Source organism: Macaca nemestrina, chromosome 2 (genome assembly GCF_043159975.1).
Source record: "Macaca nemestrina isolate mMacNem1 chromosome 2, mMacNem.hap1, whole genome shotgun sequence".
In the NCBI taxonomy this organism is placed as follows: Eukaryota; Metazoa; Chordata; class Mammalia; order Primates; family Cercopithecidae; genus Macaca; species Macaca nemestrina.
Window position 1 is genome coordinate 51,106,096 of NC_092126.1, and position 17,909 is coordinate 51,124,004.

The following is a 17,909-nucleotide window of genomic DNA, read 5'->3' on the forward strand; positions in this document are numbered from 1 at the left end:
ACTACAGAAGGTCTCTCCATGTGGTTTGATTTCCCCATTACATGCCCACCACAGTTAGTGCTGGATCTCTAACTGGCTGACTCATGGTTCCAAGTGATAGGGTCCCAGGAAAGAAAAAGTAAAAGCTCCTTAGCAACTTTACAACTCAGCCTCAGAAATCACAGAGCATCACTTCTGCTGTATTCTGCTGGTCAAAGAGTTCCAAGGAGCACCCAGATTCAAGGAGAAGGGATCAGATCCTACCTCTTGATGCCTGCTCACATTGTAGAAGAGCATGTGCAAAAGAAGATATGGTTGCAACAGATATGGTTGTGGCAATTTTTGGCAAATAAAATCTGCCATTACGGGACTGAGTCTTCTTTGTCTGTCTCTGCTCTCTGCACCAAACAAATAGGTCTTGTTTGATGAAGAGATCTTGTCTAGCTGGGTTGCCTTTTTATTTCCCCTATCAATTAGCACTTACACATTTAGTACTCAACAAAAGTTTACTGAACCTGAATTTAAATTAATTTGTTATTTAGTGTATTATTTAATTAATTTATTATTTATTTATTATATTTAGTTTACTGTACCTGAATTTAAATTTTCCGTGAAATCCCAGGAAAAAATCCACGTAATGTCACAAAAGATGGTATTTTTTGTGACATTAATGAGAGTGAATATTAATGTTCCAGTCATCTCAAGTATAGTCATCAAACTGCCCTGAATCCATGTATCACCTTGCTAAAAGGCAGCGTTGCCTAGCACAGACTGAGATGAAACATGTTTATTGTTCACTTCGTTGGACACCATCTATAAAGGCGTGTCCTTGAGCAAGGTATTCAAATTCACTGAGATTGGTTTCCTCAGAAAACACAGCTGACTCCAAGGAGCAGGAATAAATACCTCAGCAGAGCCAGCTTGGAAAAGCCATGTCAAAGATCAGAGAAGAAATGCCAACCAGGAGTGCCAATAAAGAGGTAATCTTTTTATAATTTGTCCACTCAGAAGGGATATCTTTTGTGATTTGCACAAAAAAACTACATAAGATAATGAAGGCCCTCACGACAGGCATAAGAAAACAAACAAGCAAACACCAATATAAATATTGCTTTTAGATACACCAGGGCCTACCTCATTTTTCCTCCATTTTGTCAGTCCAAAGAGCGAAGGACGTCTGTATGTAGTAAAAATCGACACATATTTAGTGCCAGATTTGGGCTGTAATTACAGTGAGGCTTCTGATCTTTATCATCAACAGTCACTGCCTTCTACTGTGCTAGAGTGTTGATTTTTAGAAGTTCATCAAAGTGTTCTCTTAGGTGTAAAAAACCGAGGTCAGGAGTTCGAGACCATCCTGGCTAACACGGTGAAACCCCGTCTCTACTAAATAATAATACAAAAAACTAGCCGGGCGAGGTGGCGGGCGCCTGTAGTCCCGGCTACTCGGGAGGCTGAGGCAGGAGAATGGCGTAAAAACCCGGGAGGCGGAGCTTGCAGTGAGCTGAGATCTGGCCACTGCACTCCACCCTGGGCGACACAGCGGGACTCCGTCTCAAAAAAAAAAAAAAAAAAAAAAAAAATGTAACATCCATCTTGCAATTTGTTTTCTGAAAACCACGAGATGAATGTGACTAAAGGTCCAACACCTTTCAACAAATGAGTTGAAGTATCTGATTCTTCATAGTGAATTTGCCTTTTTAGGTCAGAGCAACATTTTTAATAGATGTTTACATTCTGTAGATGGAAACTTGAGATACTTCCTGTAATTGACAGAATATGTTGCCCTGTCCAGTCAACATCCCAGTCGATGTTCAGAGGCAGCTGGCTTTGATGATTTGACTCACACCAATATTAAAAACCAAACTCAATCAGAATTCAAAATGAGTCCTTTTGGTACCCATTAGAGAGCAGGAGTGCAGCTAGAAATCATCACCTAATGGAACAAAAAGCATTCTACATCTTAGACTTATTACTTAATTGTCTCAAGTGTATCTTAAAAGAACTGAGGGTTTGCTAAAAAAAGAATAACAAGTGGCCATTTTCCCAAGAACAGTTGGCACATAGATACACACATGCAAACAGAAATTGCTTTGGCTCTATATAAGGAGCTTGCTGATAGAACTTTGCTGTGTAGTATTTCCTCCCATGCAACAGCAGACGTCTCTGCCTAAAACTTATCTTGCTAAAACTTCTAATATGCAAACTAACATTAAATTAACTCATTAGCTCGAGTCAGCAGAAATACAATCTTTTACTTTCTATGCCTGAAATAATAATATACTTCTCATAAGAATCAACGTACATTCTCTTTTGCCATAGGACTTACAATTGGGAAGGCAAACTTTCACTGACCTTCACTTTAAGCTCTCCACCAAACTGTTTTCTTTAGAGGCATATTTACATTTCAGCATCTGACCTTCGTCCCTGGTATCTGGAAACTTTGCCTATGTCACATACATAGTCCATTTATCAAGACATGATTTTTTTGGGCTACATGTACTTTAGCTCTCTCTTCTTCCTCTCTCAAAATTAAGTTATGGATCACCTGATCATCTGCTTAATAATTAATAGCTGTTGGTTCGTCTCACTGTCACCCACAGGTCATCAGGAAAATAAAGGCAGAGAGATGTTTCTGATGTCACAATGCTTCACCAAGGTTTGTAGTTGGGCCTCTGTTCCTTTCTTCTGTGATCTAGGAAACAGGAACTTGCACTCCTTCTTTCCCTTTTTGTCTTGGTAGAGGGACAAATCAGGGTAAAGTATCCTTTCTCAGTCCCAAATTCTACTTTACCACTCCTTTTCTATATCATAACACACTGAACTTCCAGGGAGATTTAAGCTGTTCTTAACTAAAATATTTTAGCAGGAACCATAAACCTGTAGAGTTGGATGGAGGAGGGCCATGGCTCTGGTTTAGCCAATAAAGTCCTTTGAGCCCCGCAGTGGTCAAACCTGATTCCTTATGCCATGTGTCCATCTTCATTTTATAACTTATTTGTTTCTTCCCTCCCCAAAATTTTACTCCCTGAAGTCCTTCCCAGTCTTCTTCTTGTGATGCACCACCCTTTCCCACAGGATAGTGAACATCCATCCTCAGTGCAGGCTTGGATCTTGCAAATGCATTTTCTACCTTAAATGCTTTCCAGATGTCCATACTTCTCCTCTTCCCCCTCCAGGAATGAGCTCTGAGTTGGAGGAGATGGCAGAAGAAATATGGTGTTGTGCTTTCACTCAGGCCATGGCTGATTTTTTTGTGCATTGTCTGAAATCAAATACAGTTCAACACCATGGGGATAAATTTCTCCCAAGGAGCATCTTTAGTTTTAAATTAAATTTGTGTTTTTCTATTACTAATGTCCTTAACCTTATTCCTTATGAAATAAAACTCTGGACTTGTTATATACTTACCTAGCTTGAATCTTACTACAAAATAGTTGCAGATTTAATAAAAAGCTGCTTTCTGAACCATCCAGACAAGTGGTCCATACTCAGAATACCTCTCTGGTCCACAGGTATCTTGCATTTACTAGAAAAGCAGGGAAAGAGAGTTGCAGAAAGAATTTTAAGTCCCTGAAGGAGTATTTCCATCTCTTTCCAGATCCATATTGGTACTATAGAATTTATAAGATTTTAAGGCCAGTTGTAGCTCTTTAATTCTCAGTATGTTTGACATATCTTCTGTTGGGCTCCTACTTCTGCTAAGGTGGTGAAAAAATCTTATTGCTTAGAAAATTCAGCACCATCCCATAAACTCATAGTAACTGTGGAAATCCTTATAGTAGAAGAAGCCCAACAAATAGAGGAACATTGAATATATTTTTCTAAATGGTCTGCCAAGGAAAGATTGGAGGAGGAGTTTCTGGGATTGGTTTATAATTTATATATATATACACACATATATGTGTGTGTGTGTGTGTGTGTGTATATATATATATTCAAATGCATAATAATGTAACTATAGAGTCTCCCTTAATTCTAAATGTAGTGTATTTTCTGCTTTTACTGGACACATTAAAGGTATAAGAAGAATAAGTGTCAGGTAACAAAGATGCTGTGTGTGCATATTTAATTTCTCAGAATTTGACTCCACGCTCTATGTAAAAGAAGGGGGAAGGAATTAGAGAAAGAGAATGATTTAAATGTATGTAGTTCAGAGAGGCTATCTGTCATTTCATTCAAAGGCTAGGTTCTAGGCAGTAGTGTGAGAAGGAAAATGAAGGAGATGGGAAGTGAGAATCTGCTCTTTACTCAGTCCTTCTTATGTTAGTGTGACCTCTCTGCTCTTTCAGGCAATTTATGGCATGCTTAAGGCTAACTTTGACTATAGGTGACCTTTCCCTAACCTAGTAGACCTCAACCCCCGGACATGATGGGTTCCTCCATGTAATTTTATTTACTTGGCTCTCCTTGTCCCAAACTCTGAGCACTCCAGGTGCCTCTGCCACCGGAAGAGCCTGCTCCACTCCCTCCTCCAAGACATGGAGCTCATCTCCCTGGATCAGCCCCATGCTACATGTACAAGTGCATGCCCAAAACTTTACCTTTGTGGAGGTTTTCATAGTTTTTCTAATGTGAGATATGTTTATGAATATTTAATTGCCCATCAGGTTCTTCTTGCCCACTGCACAGACAAAACCAATTCACTGAGGTCACAGTCTTGCAGTGAAGAGAGTTTAATTGATGCAAGGATGGCCATGCAAAATAATTGGAGTTATCACTCAAATCAATCTCCCTGAAGCCCCCAAGGTTAGGATGGCTCAAGAATAGTTTGGTAGGCAGAGGGTGCAGGGAATGGGAAATGTTGACCGTTTAGGGATAAAATCATAGGGGTGTGGAAAACAGTCCTGTACACTGAATCAGCCTCTGGGTGGGGACCACAGGATCAGCTGAATCAAGGATCCAGGTGGAATCATTTGGTCTCCAGAAATGCAAAAGTCCATAAAATCTCAAAAAGCCAAACTTAGGTTCTAAAATGGTGATGTTATCTACAGGAAATAATTGGTCACAAATCTTGTGACCTTCAGAACAATAGGTGGTTATCGGTTATGCCTGTATCTTGGCAGAATTCAGGCCTTTCTCATAATCCTAACCTTGTGGTCTTTCATTAGTTTTATCAGTTTTATAAAGGTGGTTTGTTTTGGGAAGGGCTATTATCATCCTTGCTTTAAAGTTAAGCTATAAACTAAATTGCTCCCATGGTTAGCCTGGTCTACACCCAGGAATGAGTGAGGACAGCCAGCCTGTGAGGTTAGAAGCAAGATAGAGTCAGTCATTCTAGAGCTCTCTCATTGTCATAATCTTGCAAAGGTTGTTTCAAATATTTGAAAATTAAATGGATTTTCTGCATAAAAATAGAATAAAATGTTTAAACAATGGTTCTTTTTGAGTATGAGATTATGACTGATATTTTTTCTAGTTCTTTATATTTTTCCAGCTTTCTCAGTCATGTTCGCATAAGTATTTATTTCTTTGACAACATAAAAAATAGAGTTAAACAAAGCTAAGAATGATTTTCTGAACAACGATAAATGTTTATAGTTATATTATAGATGATATTTCCTTGACCTAGGTAAAAGCGATTGACAGGTTTCGCAGGGAAACAATAAGTTTTTTATTATCAAATTTTCTATAAAGGATTAGAATAAGTTTTTCATGTGTGTATTCAATAAAGACCTTTAGTTAAAAGTCCACAATTACTTCTTATTCTCATAATTTTGTGCTCAATTCTCTCTGAGCTAATAGAAAAAAATTAGAATAATCGATTCTTGACTATAAAGCAACTGAGAATAGATTAAAATTATGGCACAGAGCTAAAATTGGCTTTACTCTTATCAAAGTCAATATTTTTAGATCATCACATTCGAAAACAAGGAAGAGCAATGGAAAAGAAATAGTCACTAAGCACTTACTATGGGCCAGGTTACGTGTTAGGTGTTTACACAAATTATTTCATTTAATTTTACCAATAACACCTTGAAGTGGGTATTATTCTTATATTATAACTGGATTAAGGGAAGCTTAGAAAGATTAACTTTGCTAGGGTCAAATAACTAGTAAATAGAAATGACAAGATTCAAAACAGATTGTTCTGATTTCAAAGTCTTTCCTGGAAACCAAAATGAAAACAAATACTATGTAAATAGTAATCTATTTTAAGATTAGAAGGAAGATGAGATAGAGGCTAATTCATACATTTTTGCCTTGATAATATTTTAGATTAAATTATTTTAGAAGAATGCTGCTTAATTATATGTGTATCTTTTAATTTTCATATTTAATGAGGGCAATAATGATAAGAGCAACCAGCATGGTAGTTTTTTGTTGTTGTCATTTGTTTGTTTTTGGTTTTGTTTTATCATGTTTCTAGCACTATTCTAGACATTTGAAGTGAATTAACTCATTTTATCCTCACAGCCACACAATGAGATAAGTACTATTATTATTTATATGTAAGAAGAAATTGTGAGATTACTGAAGATACAAGATGGCTTTCAGGTCAATGGGTCGGAAAACTAGGGCAACTGGAAAACTATTTACAAAACAACTTGAACTTTATGGGGAAAATGCTGCAAGGATTATCATCCGCTACAAGGTCAACTGGACCCTTGTTACCCTAGTTTCAAGGATGAAGGAAAACAGCCAGCAGCTCAAAAGTAAAGTAGTAATCTGTGTTCTTTGAGGCACTTGATCACTAACATACACATTTAAGAAAGAGGAACAAGCTGCAACCACATTTTCATTGCTGTTTCTTATTGACCATTGGATTTCTTTCTAAATGTCAGCATCATTTAATGTTTTCATGTCTATATACTCTTCAAAAGCAAATTAGCCTTCAAAGATGATCATGCCTATTGCTCTGTTAAAACTTGTGAATGTCTTGAGGTAGGATAATGCTGCTTTATTCTTGCTTTTTGGGGTAATTCATGAAATGCCTTTATTACTTGAATTGTGTTATCTAGGCCTGTGAAGCAGGTTAATCTTTATAATAAACTTATTTGCAAAGTTTTAATTTGGAAGGAAATAAGAGTTCCTTTTCATATGTATCTTAAACAACATTTTTGGAATTTCAAAGTGTTATACTTAGGGATTTAGAAAGATAGATTTATTTATTTATTCCTTATTATTTTTTAAAAAGTGGTTTATCAAATATATTACAGATTAGGGTTTTTTCTTCCAGTAACAGAGAGATGGTTTGATATGTTTGAGTGTTTATTAATAGATTTGTGGAATATAGAAACCCCAGTGTATGGATTCATGATCATTCTTACAGCTTATAGCTTTTTTCAAAGCTAATTGATATTGAATCTATAAATCTAATATTGAGGACAATAAAAATTAGAAGCAAATGGGTGAAAGTAAGTAGAAATAACCTTTGTATTACATAAGAAGTGCTTGCATAAAACTTCAGTGGACTTCTGAAGATATCAAAAATTTCCACAAAAACATAGATGTAGTTAATGTTTTTCTGACCCCTGAATATATTATTGGCACCCAAAGAAATAAATATTAATATATAATACATTAAAAAGATAAGTAATTTATATAATATTATCTCAAAGGGCCCAGGAAATACATTTTTAAAAATAAATGGATCTTTTCACATGGACCTTTTCACACCTATGTGAAAACATATATTTATTTTTTTCTGTGTATTTATTTTTTATAAGATTATTATTAGAAACTAGTGTTGATTTTTTTAAAGAAACATTTAAAACTGAAATTAGTATTTATGTAGGTAGATATTTGTTGTTTAAACACAATATTCTTAGTGAGGCATTATGTGTTCATCATCTTACATGCCTGCATTTTTGTACCTTTTTTCTCCCTAGACTATCACTGGGCTATTGGAATATACACACCAATTCCCAAGGCATATCATGAAATAGCAAGTCATACTCGGGTACATTCTGAGATGGATTGAAAAACAGGGCTGTTAGGACCTGTTACATTGGTAACAATGTAGGAAGAGCTAAGAGAAAAGGTAGGAGACTGCAGTAACGTTAGAATTAGCAAGGTGACAACAATCATAAGGAAAATATTGGATATTTGAACAATACAGAAAACTATTTCATAATGCACAGATTTCAACTATTTATTATTGTAAACAGACAGGATTTCCTATTTAGGGAAGGATGTATTCATGGATTAAAAATTATTAATAAAGAAATGCTTACAATAGTGTTTGATATTTTTGCTATCTTCCCTTTCATTTCAACATAAAGTCATTTTGTCAGGTGAGTAATGTTGATTGAAATACAACAAATATATTGATTTACTCTTTAGTAGTAACTTCTGTGACTGACATGTGGTACATTCAGATGGTGGCATTATTTAGAAATTCTCTCCAAGGTATGTTAGGATTTCCAGGGTAGGGCTTATCTACTGGGGCACCACAACAAGCTAGTATGCCAAATGTGGGATCCAGATGTGCCAACATTATTACACTCCCAGCCTTTGGGGCAGAAAATGGAGCTGGAGTTGGGTCATCTCAGAATTGCCATTTTCTACTGTGGTATAATTTCATAAAGGCAGGGAAACCCCACTTTAGAACCATTTCACTGGCATCCAAAATGGTCAACACTAAAGGGTATTATTTGGCTGTTAAGTCATATCGGCCTCTCAAGTTGTCCATGGGGTAAGGAGAGAGCCCTTATACTTTTTTCGATTAAACTTTTTATTTTGAGATAATCAAATATTCACAGGCAATTGTTAAGAAACAATCTAGAGATCCCATGTAGCCTTCACCAGTTACCCCCACTGGTAACATCTTGTAAAAACTATAGTACAAAGAAATACCCAGAGTACTGACATTGATACAGTCAGTCAAGATATGGAACAGTCCCACCACCAAAAGGAGTGTTGCCCCTTTAGAGCAATACCTACCTACTCCCATTCATAAAACTGAAAAACACTAATCTATTTCTAAAATTTTGTCATTGCAAAAATGTTATATAAACGGAAACAAATAGTTTACAGTCTTTTGGAAGTGACTGTTTTCAATCAGCGTAATTCTCTGGATAGTCATCCAAGTGTCATAGTCTGTTTTTTTTTTGTTTTTTGTTTTTGGTTTTTTTGTTGTTGTTTTTTCCCTTGAGATAGAGTCTTGCTCTGTCTCTTAGGCTAGAGTGCAATGGCACGATCTCAGCTTACTGCAACCTCCACCTCCCACGTTCAAGCGATTCTCCTGCTTCAACCTCCCAAGTAGCTGGGATTACAGGCACACACCACCAAGCCCAGCTAATTTTTGTAGTTTAGAAAAGACAGGGTTTCACTATGTTGGTCAGGCTGGTATCGAACTCCTGACCTCAAGTGATCTGCCCACCTCGGCCTCCCAAAGTGCTGAGATTACAGGCGTGAGCCACCATCCCCTGCCTAGTCCATTCTTTTTTATTGATGAATGGTAGTTCGTAGTATGGATGTACCACAGGTTGACTGGTCATTCATTCATTGAAGGACACCTCGGTTGTTTCCAGTTTTAGAGAAGTACAAACAAACTGCTATGAACATTTATGTGCAGGTTTTTGGGGTGCACATAAATTTTCATATTTATGGGATAAATGTTCAGAAGTGCAATTGCTGGGTTGTGTGGTAACAGCATGCATGATTTTATAAGAAATTGCCAAACTGCTTTTCTGAATGCCTGTATTTTTCATTCTCACCAGAAATATATTTTTTCATTCCCACCAGCAATATATGAATGATCCAGTTTCTGCACATCCTCTTCAACATTTGCTCTTGTCCCTAATATTTATTTTAATATCTCATTGTAGTTTGTTTGCATCTCTCTTATGAATAGTAACGTTCAGCATTTTTTCATATACCTGTTGTGTTTTCTTTTGAAAAATTGTCTATTCAGGTTCTTTCCCCATTTTTAAAATTGGGTTATTTGTTTTCTTGCTATGAGTTTCTCATGTATTTTGCCTGTTTTCTAATTGGGAGAGTTTTTACTGTTGAGTTTCAAGGGTTCTCTTTCTCTCTCCATATGTATATATATACATATATATATATAGACAGAGAGAGTTGGAGTCCTGCTCTGTCACCCAGGCTGAAGTGCAGTGGCAGGATCTTGACTCACTGCAGCCTCCACCTCCCGGGTTCAAGTGACTCTTGTGCTCAGCCTCCCGAGTAGCTGGGATTACAGGCACCCGCCACCATGCCCAGCTAATTTTTGTATTTTTAGTAGAGACAGGGTTTCACCATGTTAGCCAGGCTGATCTTGAACTCCTGACCTCAAGTGATCCACCTGCCTCTGTCTCCCAAAGTGCTGGGATTACAGGGATGAGGCACTGTGCCCGGCTAGATATGTGGTTTGCAAACAGCTTATCCTATTGTGTAGTTTGTCTTTCCATCCTCTTAACTGAGTCTTTCACAGAGCAAAAGTTTATAATTTTGGTTAGACCTAACCTCTTAATTTTTTTCTTTTAGCGATCATGCTTTCAGTGTCAAGTTAAAAAAATTTTGCTCTTCCCTTAATCCCAAAATTTTTCTCCTGGACTTTAAAAAAAAAAGTTTTATTTTTCTACATTTTGCATTTCAGTCCATAATCTGGAATTAATTTCTATATAAGGTATAAGATTTAAGGTAAAAGTGTGTTTGGGGTGTATTTGTCTTGGGGTTTTCTTTCTTTTAGTTGTTTTTTGTTTTGTTTTGTTTTTGGCTTATAGATTGCTCCACCACCATTTGTTGGAAAGGAGGCTGTCTTTCATTTATTCAATTGGTTTTGCACCTCTGTCAAAAAACAGTTGAACATATTTCTATGGGTATAATTTTAGGTTCTCATTTCTATTTTATTATCTATATCTGTTTATCCACCAATACTACACCATCCTGATTTCTGTACCTATGTAGTGAGCCTTAACAGATGATGTGCATGTTTTCAGTATATACTCAGCTCCTTATATGGTGTCTGCAAATAGTAAATACATCGTACTTTTATGAGATCATTCATTAGTTTTATTGCAATATAATTTAAGCACTAAAAAATGTACTCCGTTAGAGTGCACAGTTAAGTGGCTTTAGCATATGTACAGAGTTGTGCAACAATCACTGTGATGTAATTATAGAACATTTTTATCACCCAAAAAGGAAACCCAGTGCCTATTAGCAATCAGTCCTCTGCCTTTACAGATTTGCCTAGTCTGGCTGAATATTTTATGCAAACGGATTCATGCAATAAAACCTTTTGTAACTGACTTCTTTGATATGCTTAACGTTTTTGAGGTTCATCAATGTAGCATCAGTACTTAATTCTTTTTTATTCCTGAAAATTATTCCATTGTATGGATATACCAAAATTGATTATTCATTCATCAGTTAATGGACATTTGTGATGCTTCCACTTTGGACTACTATGCATAATGCTACCATAAACCATGATGTAGAAGTTTTTGTGTGGGCATAGGTTTTCATTGTCTCTTAGGCATATACTTAAAGGTAGAATTCCCAGGTCGTATGACTGTTTAAGTTTTTGAGGAAATTCTAAACTGTTTCCCAAAGTGGCTGTACCATTTTACATCCTTACTGGCAGTGTATAAGGGTTGCGGTCTCTCCATATTCTTACCATTTTAGATAATGTTAAGATAAAAACATATGTTATATGCCATCATTTTTATTATACTTATCCTAATGGTTGTGAAGTTGTAATGAATTGTAGTTTTGATTTGCATTTTCTTGATAACTAATGATGTCAAGCATCTTTTTATGTGCTTACTAGCCATTCTTTGGAGAAATGTTTATTGAGTTTCTTTGCTTATTGTTTTTTACTGTTTTGATAGTGTCCTTTGAAGCACACAAAAAAATTTAATTTTGCTGGAATCCAATTTATCCATTCTTTTTCTAATTGCTTGTGCATTTTTTCCAAAGGAAAAAAAAAAAAAAAAGCTCAGACTTTTTTGGGAGAGATTGTTCTAAACACTAACTCAATCTATTTATTTATTATAGGTCTATTCAAGTGTGTTGTTTCTTCTTGAATCAGTTTCAGTACTTTGCATCTTTCTGTAAATTTGCATATTTCAACTAAAACATTCTATGCTAACGGATGGGAAAAATCAATATCATTACAATGGTCATACTGTCCAGAGAAAATTATAGATTCAATGCTATTCCCATTAAACTACCACTGACATTCTTCACAGAACTATAAAAAACTTTTATTTTTTTATTTTATTATTATTGTTATTATTTTTTTTGAGACAGAGTCTCACTCTGTCACCCAGGCTGTAGTGCAATGGCACAATCTCAGCTCACTGCACCTCTGCCTCCCGGGTTCAAGAAATTCTCCTGGCTCAGCCTCCCAAGTAGCTGGGATTACAGGGGCCCACCACCACGTCTGGCTAATTTTTGTATTTTTAGTAGAGACAAGGTTTCAACATGTTGATCAGGCTGGTCTCAAACTTCTGACCTCAGGTGATCGACCTGCCTCGGCCTCCCAAAGTGCTGGGATTACAGACGTTAGCCACTGCGCCCAGTCTTTTTTTCCAAACTTCATACGGAACCAAAAAAGAGCCCAAATAGCCAAGGCACTCCTATGCAAAAAGAACAAAACTGGAGATATCACACTGCCTGACTTCAAACTATACTACAGGGCTACAGAAACCAAAACATCGTGGTACTGGTACCAAAACAGATACATATACCAATGGAACAGAAGACAGAATCCAGGAATAAGACCGCACACCTTTAACTATCTGATCTTCCACAAACCTGACAAAAAAAAGGCAATGAGGAATTCCCTATTCAATAAATGGTGTTGGGATAACTGGCTAGCCATATGCAGACAACTTAAACTGGACCCCTTCCTATGCCATGTACAAACATTAATTCAAGATGAATTAAAGACTTAAATGTAAAACCCCAAACTATAAAAACACTGGAAGACGACCTTGGCAATACTATTCAAGACATAGGCATGGCAAAGATTTCATGATGAAGACACCAAGAGCAATTGCAACAAAAGCAAACATTGACAAGTGTGACCTAATTAAACTAAAGAGCTTTTGCACAGCAAAATAAACTATTATGTTATTATATGCATACATGTGTATAATTGTTATATTATCCTAACTTATTAACCCTTTTGTAATTATGAAATGTCCTTCATAATCTCCAGTAATGTTTTAAAGGTATATTTAATTTGATACTAGTATAGACATACAGTTTTTTTTATCATTGTTCATATGATACACCTTTTTCCATTAATTTATTTTCAACCTATTTCTATTTATATGCAAAGTGTGTCTCCTATAGACAGCACATAGTTTGGTGTGTGTGTGTATGTGTGTGTGTGTGTGTGTGTGTGTATCCAGCCTAACAATCACGTTTTTTTGTTGGAATGTTCGATCTATTTGTGGTTAATGTTATTATTGAGCTTTAGATCTACATTTGCTATTTTACTCTTCTTTTTAAAATTTATATGTCTTATCCCCTCTGTTCTCCTTTATTGCTTTCTTTCACATTGTATTAGTCAAGGTTCTCTAGAGGGACAGAACTAATAGGCTATATATATATATACACACACACACACACACACACATATATATAAAGGGGAGTTTATTAAGTATTAACTTACATGATCACAAAGCACACAATAGGCTGTCTGGAAACTTGAGGAGCAAGGAGAACTGTCTGAGTCTCAAAACTGAAGAACTTGGAGTCTGATGTTCAAGGGCAGGAAGCATCCAGCATGGGAGAAAGGTGTAGACTGGGATGCTAAGCCAGTCTTGCCTCTTCTCATTTTTCTGCCTGCTTTATATTCACTGGCAGCTGATTAGATGGTGCCCACCTGATTAAACGTGGGTCTGCCTTCCCCAGCCCACTGACTTAAATGTTAATCTCCTTTAGCAACACCCTTACAGACACACCCAGGATCAATATTGCATCCTTCAATCCAATCGAGTTGACATTCAGTATTATCCACCACACACATCAAGTGAATGCTTTCTAGAGTAATATTGTGATATTTCTGATTTTTTTTCACATTTTTCAGTTATTTTCTCAGTGTTGGCTCTAGGGCTTACCATATTATTAGGTCTTATTTGTACTGTCTTTGCTGTGCTAAAATATAAAAATGTTACTTCTGTATAGTTCTGTTTCCTCATCGCCCTTTCTGTGCTATTGTTGTTATAAATATTCTTTGTGTATATATCACACAATGTATTGTTGTAATTATTGCTTTATATAATTTTTTGTCCTGTAAAGAAGCTAAAAGAAGAAAATATGTATATTCTTCTAGAGTTTGTTATATTAACTATTTATATATCTCTTATCCTTACTGTTTCTTTTCATTTCTTCCTGTGGATTCAAGGTACCATATGATGTCATTTTCTTACTCCGATACAGTTTGTTCCTACTAACCTCCTTCGTGCTATTATTGTTAAATAGATTTATTACATATCTGTATGTCATAGTCCCAAAAATGCAATTATGTATTCATTGTTTTATACAATTCCTTTTCAAATAAGTTACTTTTATTCTTTTAAAGCAGCACATCTCACTTTGACAAGAATACATACATATTTAGCAATGTGTTTCTGCCTTATCTTAGGTATTACCCCCACGGCTCCTTAGGCATTTGGGATAAAACAAAGATAAAAACCTATCTACACCTTCAATAAGCTATAGACTCCAGAATTAACTACTCAAAAATGTCAATATTTTCCCAAGAAAATAAAAACATTTAAAGTATTGGTTAAATATCTAACAAAACACACACATACACGTATGCACATCTATACATGAATGTACATGCACATATATAACACACATATGAGAAGCAATGGCTTTTACTGTTTTTAGTGTCACACACTCCTCTGAGAAGATGATTGGGGTTGGTAGCAATCTGAAAACTCATCCTTCTTTTGTAGCACCATTTAGCTACCTCATCAGGGTACACAAGCTACACAAGCTAGTTAGAGTTTCTGAATGAAAAATGAAAAATAAAAAGATCAAGACTCTGTTATCTCTTAGCCAGATGGGTGCCAGACAGAGAAATAAGCCTGGGGCAAGGTCTGGGACTCTCTTTCCAAGAGAAGTTGGCCTGCAGAGTCTTTTTTTCCTTCTGCAGAAGAGCTCTTTTTGTTTCTGTGTGTATGTGTATTCATATGTGTTAAGGGGAAAGTGTTCTAGAAGGTGCTGCTCTGGCCTTGGTGCAACAGAGAAATGGATGCTGATTTTCTTCTGTTGAAGCTTGTAAATAACACTCACGGCTGAGAAAACAGGAGTACAATGCATGCTCAAGAGAAGGAAAAAAATTCTCTATCATTGTTCAACAAGTGCAGACACCACTTACTCTTCCTGACAGGAGAAAAAAAAATTTGACCTGATTCAGAAAGATAAACAGAGTCATGAGTAGTTGAAAAAACACACTAAAGGAGAACCAGCAACCAGAGGCTAACCAATAACACCCAAGGAAGTAGTTCTTGGGGAAATATAACTTTTAGAAGAAACAGGTGACAACTTTAATGAAAACAATAATAGGGGCAAAAATCCAAGGAGATTTTATCGTAGCATAGAAAATATTTTCTAGTACCAAAATCAAAAAAATCAATATATTAACTAAAAGTAAGGCTAATAACTTATTGAGTATCAAATTAGTAGTCTAGGAAATCAAACAGAAAGGATATTTTAAAACACATAGCAAAAATATAAAGTGATCATAATGAAAGTTGTGAGCTTTCTCCCAAGAAATATTTATCTACAAATATTTTTTGTAAAATCTCAATTTTCAGATACCCCAAAGCACATCTGTAGACCCAATGACATATAAAAATACAATCCAGTTTAAAGCATGAATTTCATTTTAAAGATTAAAAAAGAAAAAAAAAAAAAAAAGACTTTCTAAGCATCAACATTTCCCTCATTATCCAACGAAGTTTTCCCAAGCCGTTGGTCTGCTCTTAGCCAGGTCTCTACACCTCTACCTTCTCTTGCTGACAGTCAGTAGTGGGAACTTTGTTACTATTGGGTCAATTCTATTTCATGAGTCTTTCCCACAAGATATGGGGCACAGAGAAGCTTTCCTTTCTTCTCCCTTAGACCTCTGGAGAATACTGCTCTCCCTGCCTTTTGCCTGCTTTCCTACTGCTAGCTCCCAGTCTATTCACCCAACATGGCAGCACTCATAGCAGCAAAGAAAAGTCTTTAGAAAAGTCTTGACCGGGAAAGGTAGGTGTCACCTTTTTCTACATTTATGGAGAGGTCTCCAGAAATCTTTCATCTCTATTTCCCCTTCCAGAGAGACTTCCCTACAAAAAAGTTTGGCTTTATCTAGCAGTGACTTTTTAACCCCCTACGTATCACTTAAATAGTCTATAAAAGAAACCAAATAAAACTATAGTATAATAACATTTTAATAAACAAAGCTGAAAAAGGCAATCATTTTTAAAATAAAGACAGTCGGCAATTTAGGTTCCCACATTTTCCATTAACTCTTTTGACTGTTCAAGTGATTCTAAAGTCTCATGGCATGCATTGCTTTGTTTTGTTTTATTTGTTTTACTGAGCCATAAACTTAATTATCTTCAAGAAGACTAGTATGTGTGGATGAACCTCTTAATTCAGCTTAATTTAGTAGTTCCTAGACTTCTGGATTTCTCAACTGGCTTTTTTTATTTTTTTAAGGCAGAGCAGGAGTTGCCTATATGCCTAAGGGCAACTCTTATTTTGCCAAGTAATCACCTTACTGCCACCTACCACTTCAATATTTTTCAAACTAAAAGGCTGTAAACCATCCAAATTTGAGAGACCATAATCTCACACACACACACAAAAAAAAAGACCTCATTTCTTCAGTTTTCCCCTTGTGACTGGCAAAATCTGTGTTTTAGCCTTGTACCAATTCTCACTGCTGTGTTGAGACCATGGCCTGCCCTCTAAGTGAACCTCCAGACACCACGCCCCATCCTGCGTATTGCAGAGCTTTCTGTTCTCTACAAAGTTCCATAGCATAGCAATGCTTGAGAAGTATCACACCTGAACTCTTTCAAGGAAAAGGACCACTGTGAAAGAGATAAGAAATATTTTTTAAAACTTAAAAAGTGTTATAATAGACAAGAAATAAGTGGCTACTCTCTATGAAAATATTTCATGTATTACTACCATATGTGAAGGTTCTTCCATATAGAATTAGAGTGCCCTACCTGGCATTAACTGTTTTCATTTTAATTAATAATGTGAATCTTACAAGCTGATTGACATTCATATAACTGATAACTATTTATGTGGTCATAAATACATGTGATTCATGTATTTAATATATATAATAAAGACACAAAAGTAAAATGAAAAATATGAGAAGAATGTCATGAATATTAGAATGTTTGACAACCTCTCAATCATTATTCTGTATTCCTAGTGCATAGGGAAGGCTGCTTTCCATTACTTTCTTTTAACATAGGCTCCTGCTTACCCAGAAGAATTTCACATGCAGTGCTGTTTTATTTTTGTTTTCTAAATAATCGTTCATTTATTAAGTATGGTCTCCTGAGACCAAGAAATGAATTTATGATCTTCATACCAGTATCCAAGAATGGAAACTAATTAATGTCAGCTATATGAACTTAAAAGACTCTCTCTTTTTGCAATTTTTAGTTACAGCTTCCAGAAAGGGGCCAAGGTTCAAACACTGAGTAGAAAATTAAAGTGTTATTTGTATGAAAAATTGTCAAAATACATGATCCAATAAAAGATAATTTCTCCTCTCACATTAATCTTATTTATGAATTAGCCAGAAAGAACATCTTAAATGCCTGAATAGGCTTTGAAGACTGATGGGTATCACGATAGTTGTATAATTTCATAAATTTTTCTGAATGGGAAAATCTTTTATGTAAATACTAATAGCAGAATGGACAATGTAACATTTTAATAAATAAGTCTAGCATTTTATAAAATTATCTGATACAATGTTATCCCAAAATTCATCTAAAACT

The 17,909-nt window shown here is 35.7% G+C and overlaps 2 long non-coding RNA genes across 14 annotated transcripts in view; one reads left to right on the forward strand and one right to left on the reverse strand.

Annotated features, from left to right (window-relative positions):
- Window positions 1-3,241, reverse strand: part of LOC105470039 (uncharacterized) — a 223,466-nt gene extending 220,225 nt beyond the window's left edge. For 4 of the 13 annotated variants that reach the window (XR_011619782.1, XR_011619785.1, XR_011619783.1 and 1 more), the window contains exons 1-2: window positions 2,335-3,238; window positions 1,114-1,915 (exon numbers count right to left, since the gene is read on the reverse strand). This is a non-coding gene — a long non-coding RNA (uncharacterized lncRNA). Of the gene's footprint in view, window positions 1-1,113; window positions 1,916-2,334 lie in introns of all 13 variants that reach the window. The other 9 variants (XR_011619792.1, XR_011619791.1, XR_011619790.1 and 6 more) reach the window with 6 other exon arrangements.
- Window positions 842-13,024, forward strand: LOC105470038 (uncharacterized). The gene is made up of 3 exons (XR_980214.2): window positions 842-959; window positions 2,583-2,638; window positions 11,923-13,024. It is a non-coding gene; the product is annotated as an uncharacterized lncRNA (long non-coding RNA).
- Window positions 13,025-17,909: the final 4,885 nt, after the last annotated feature.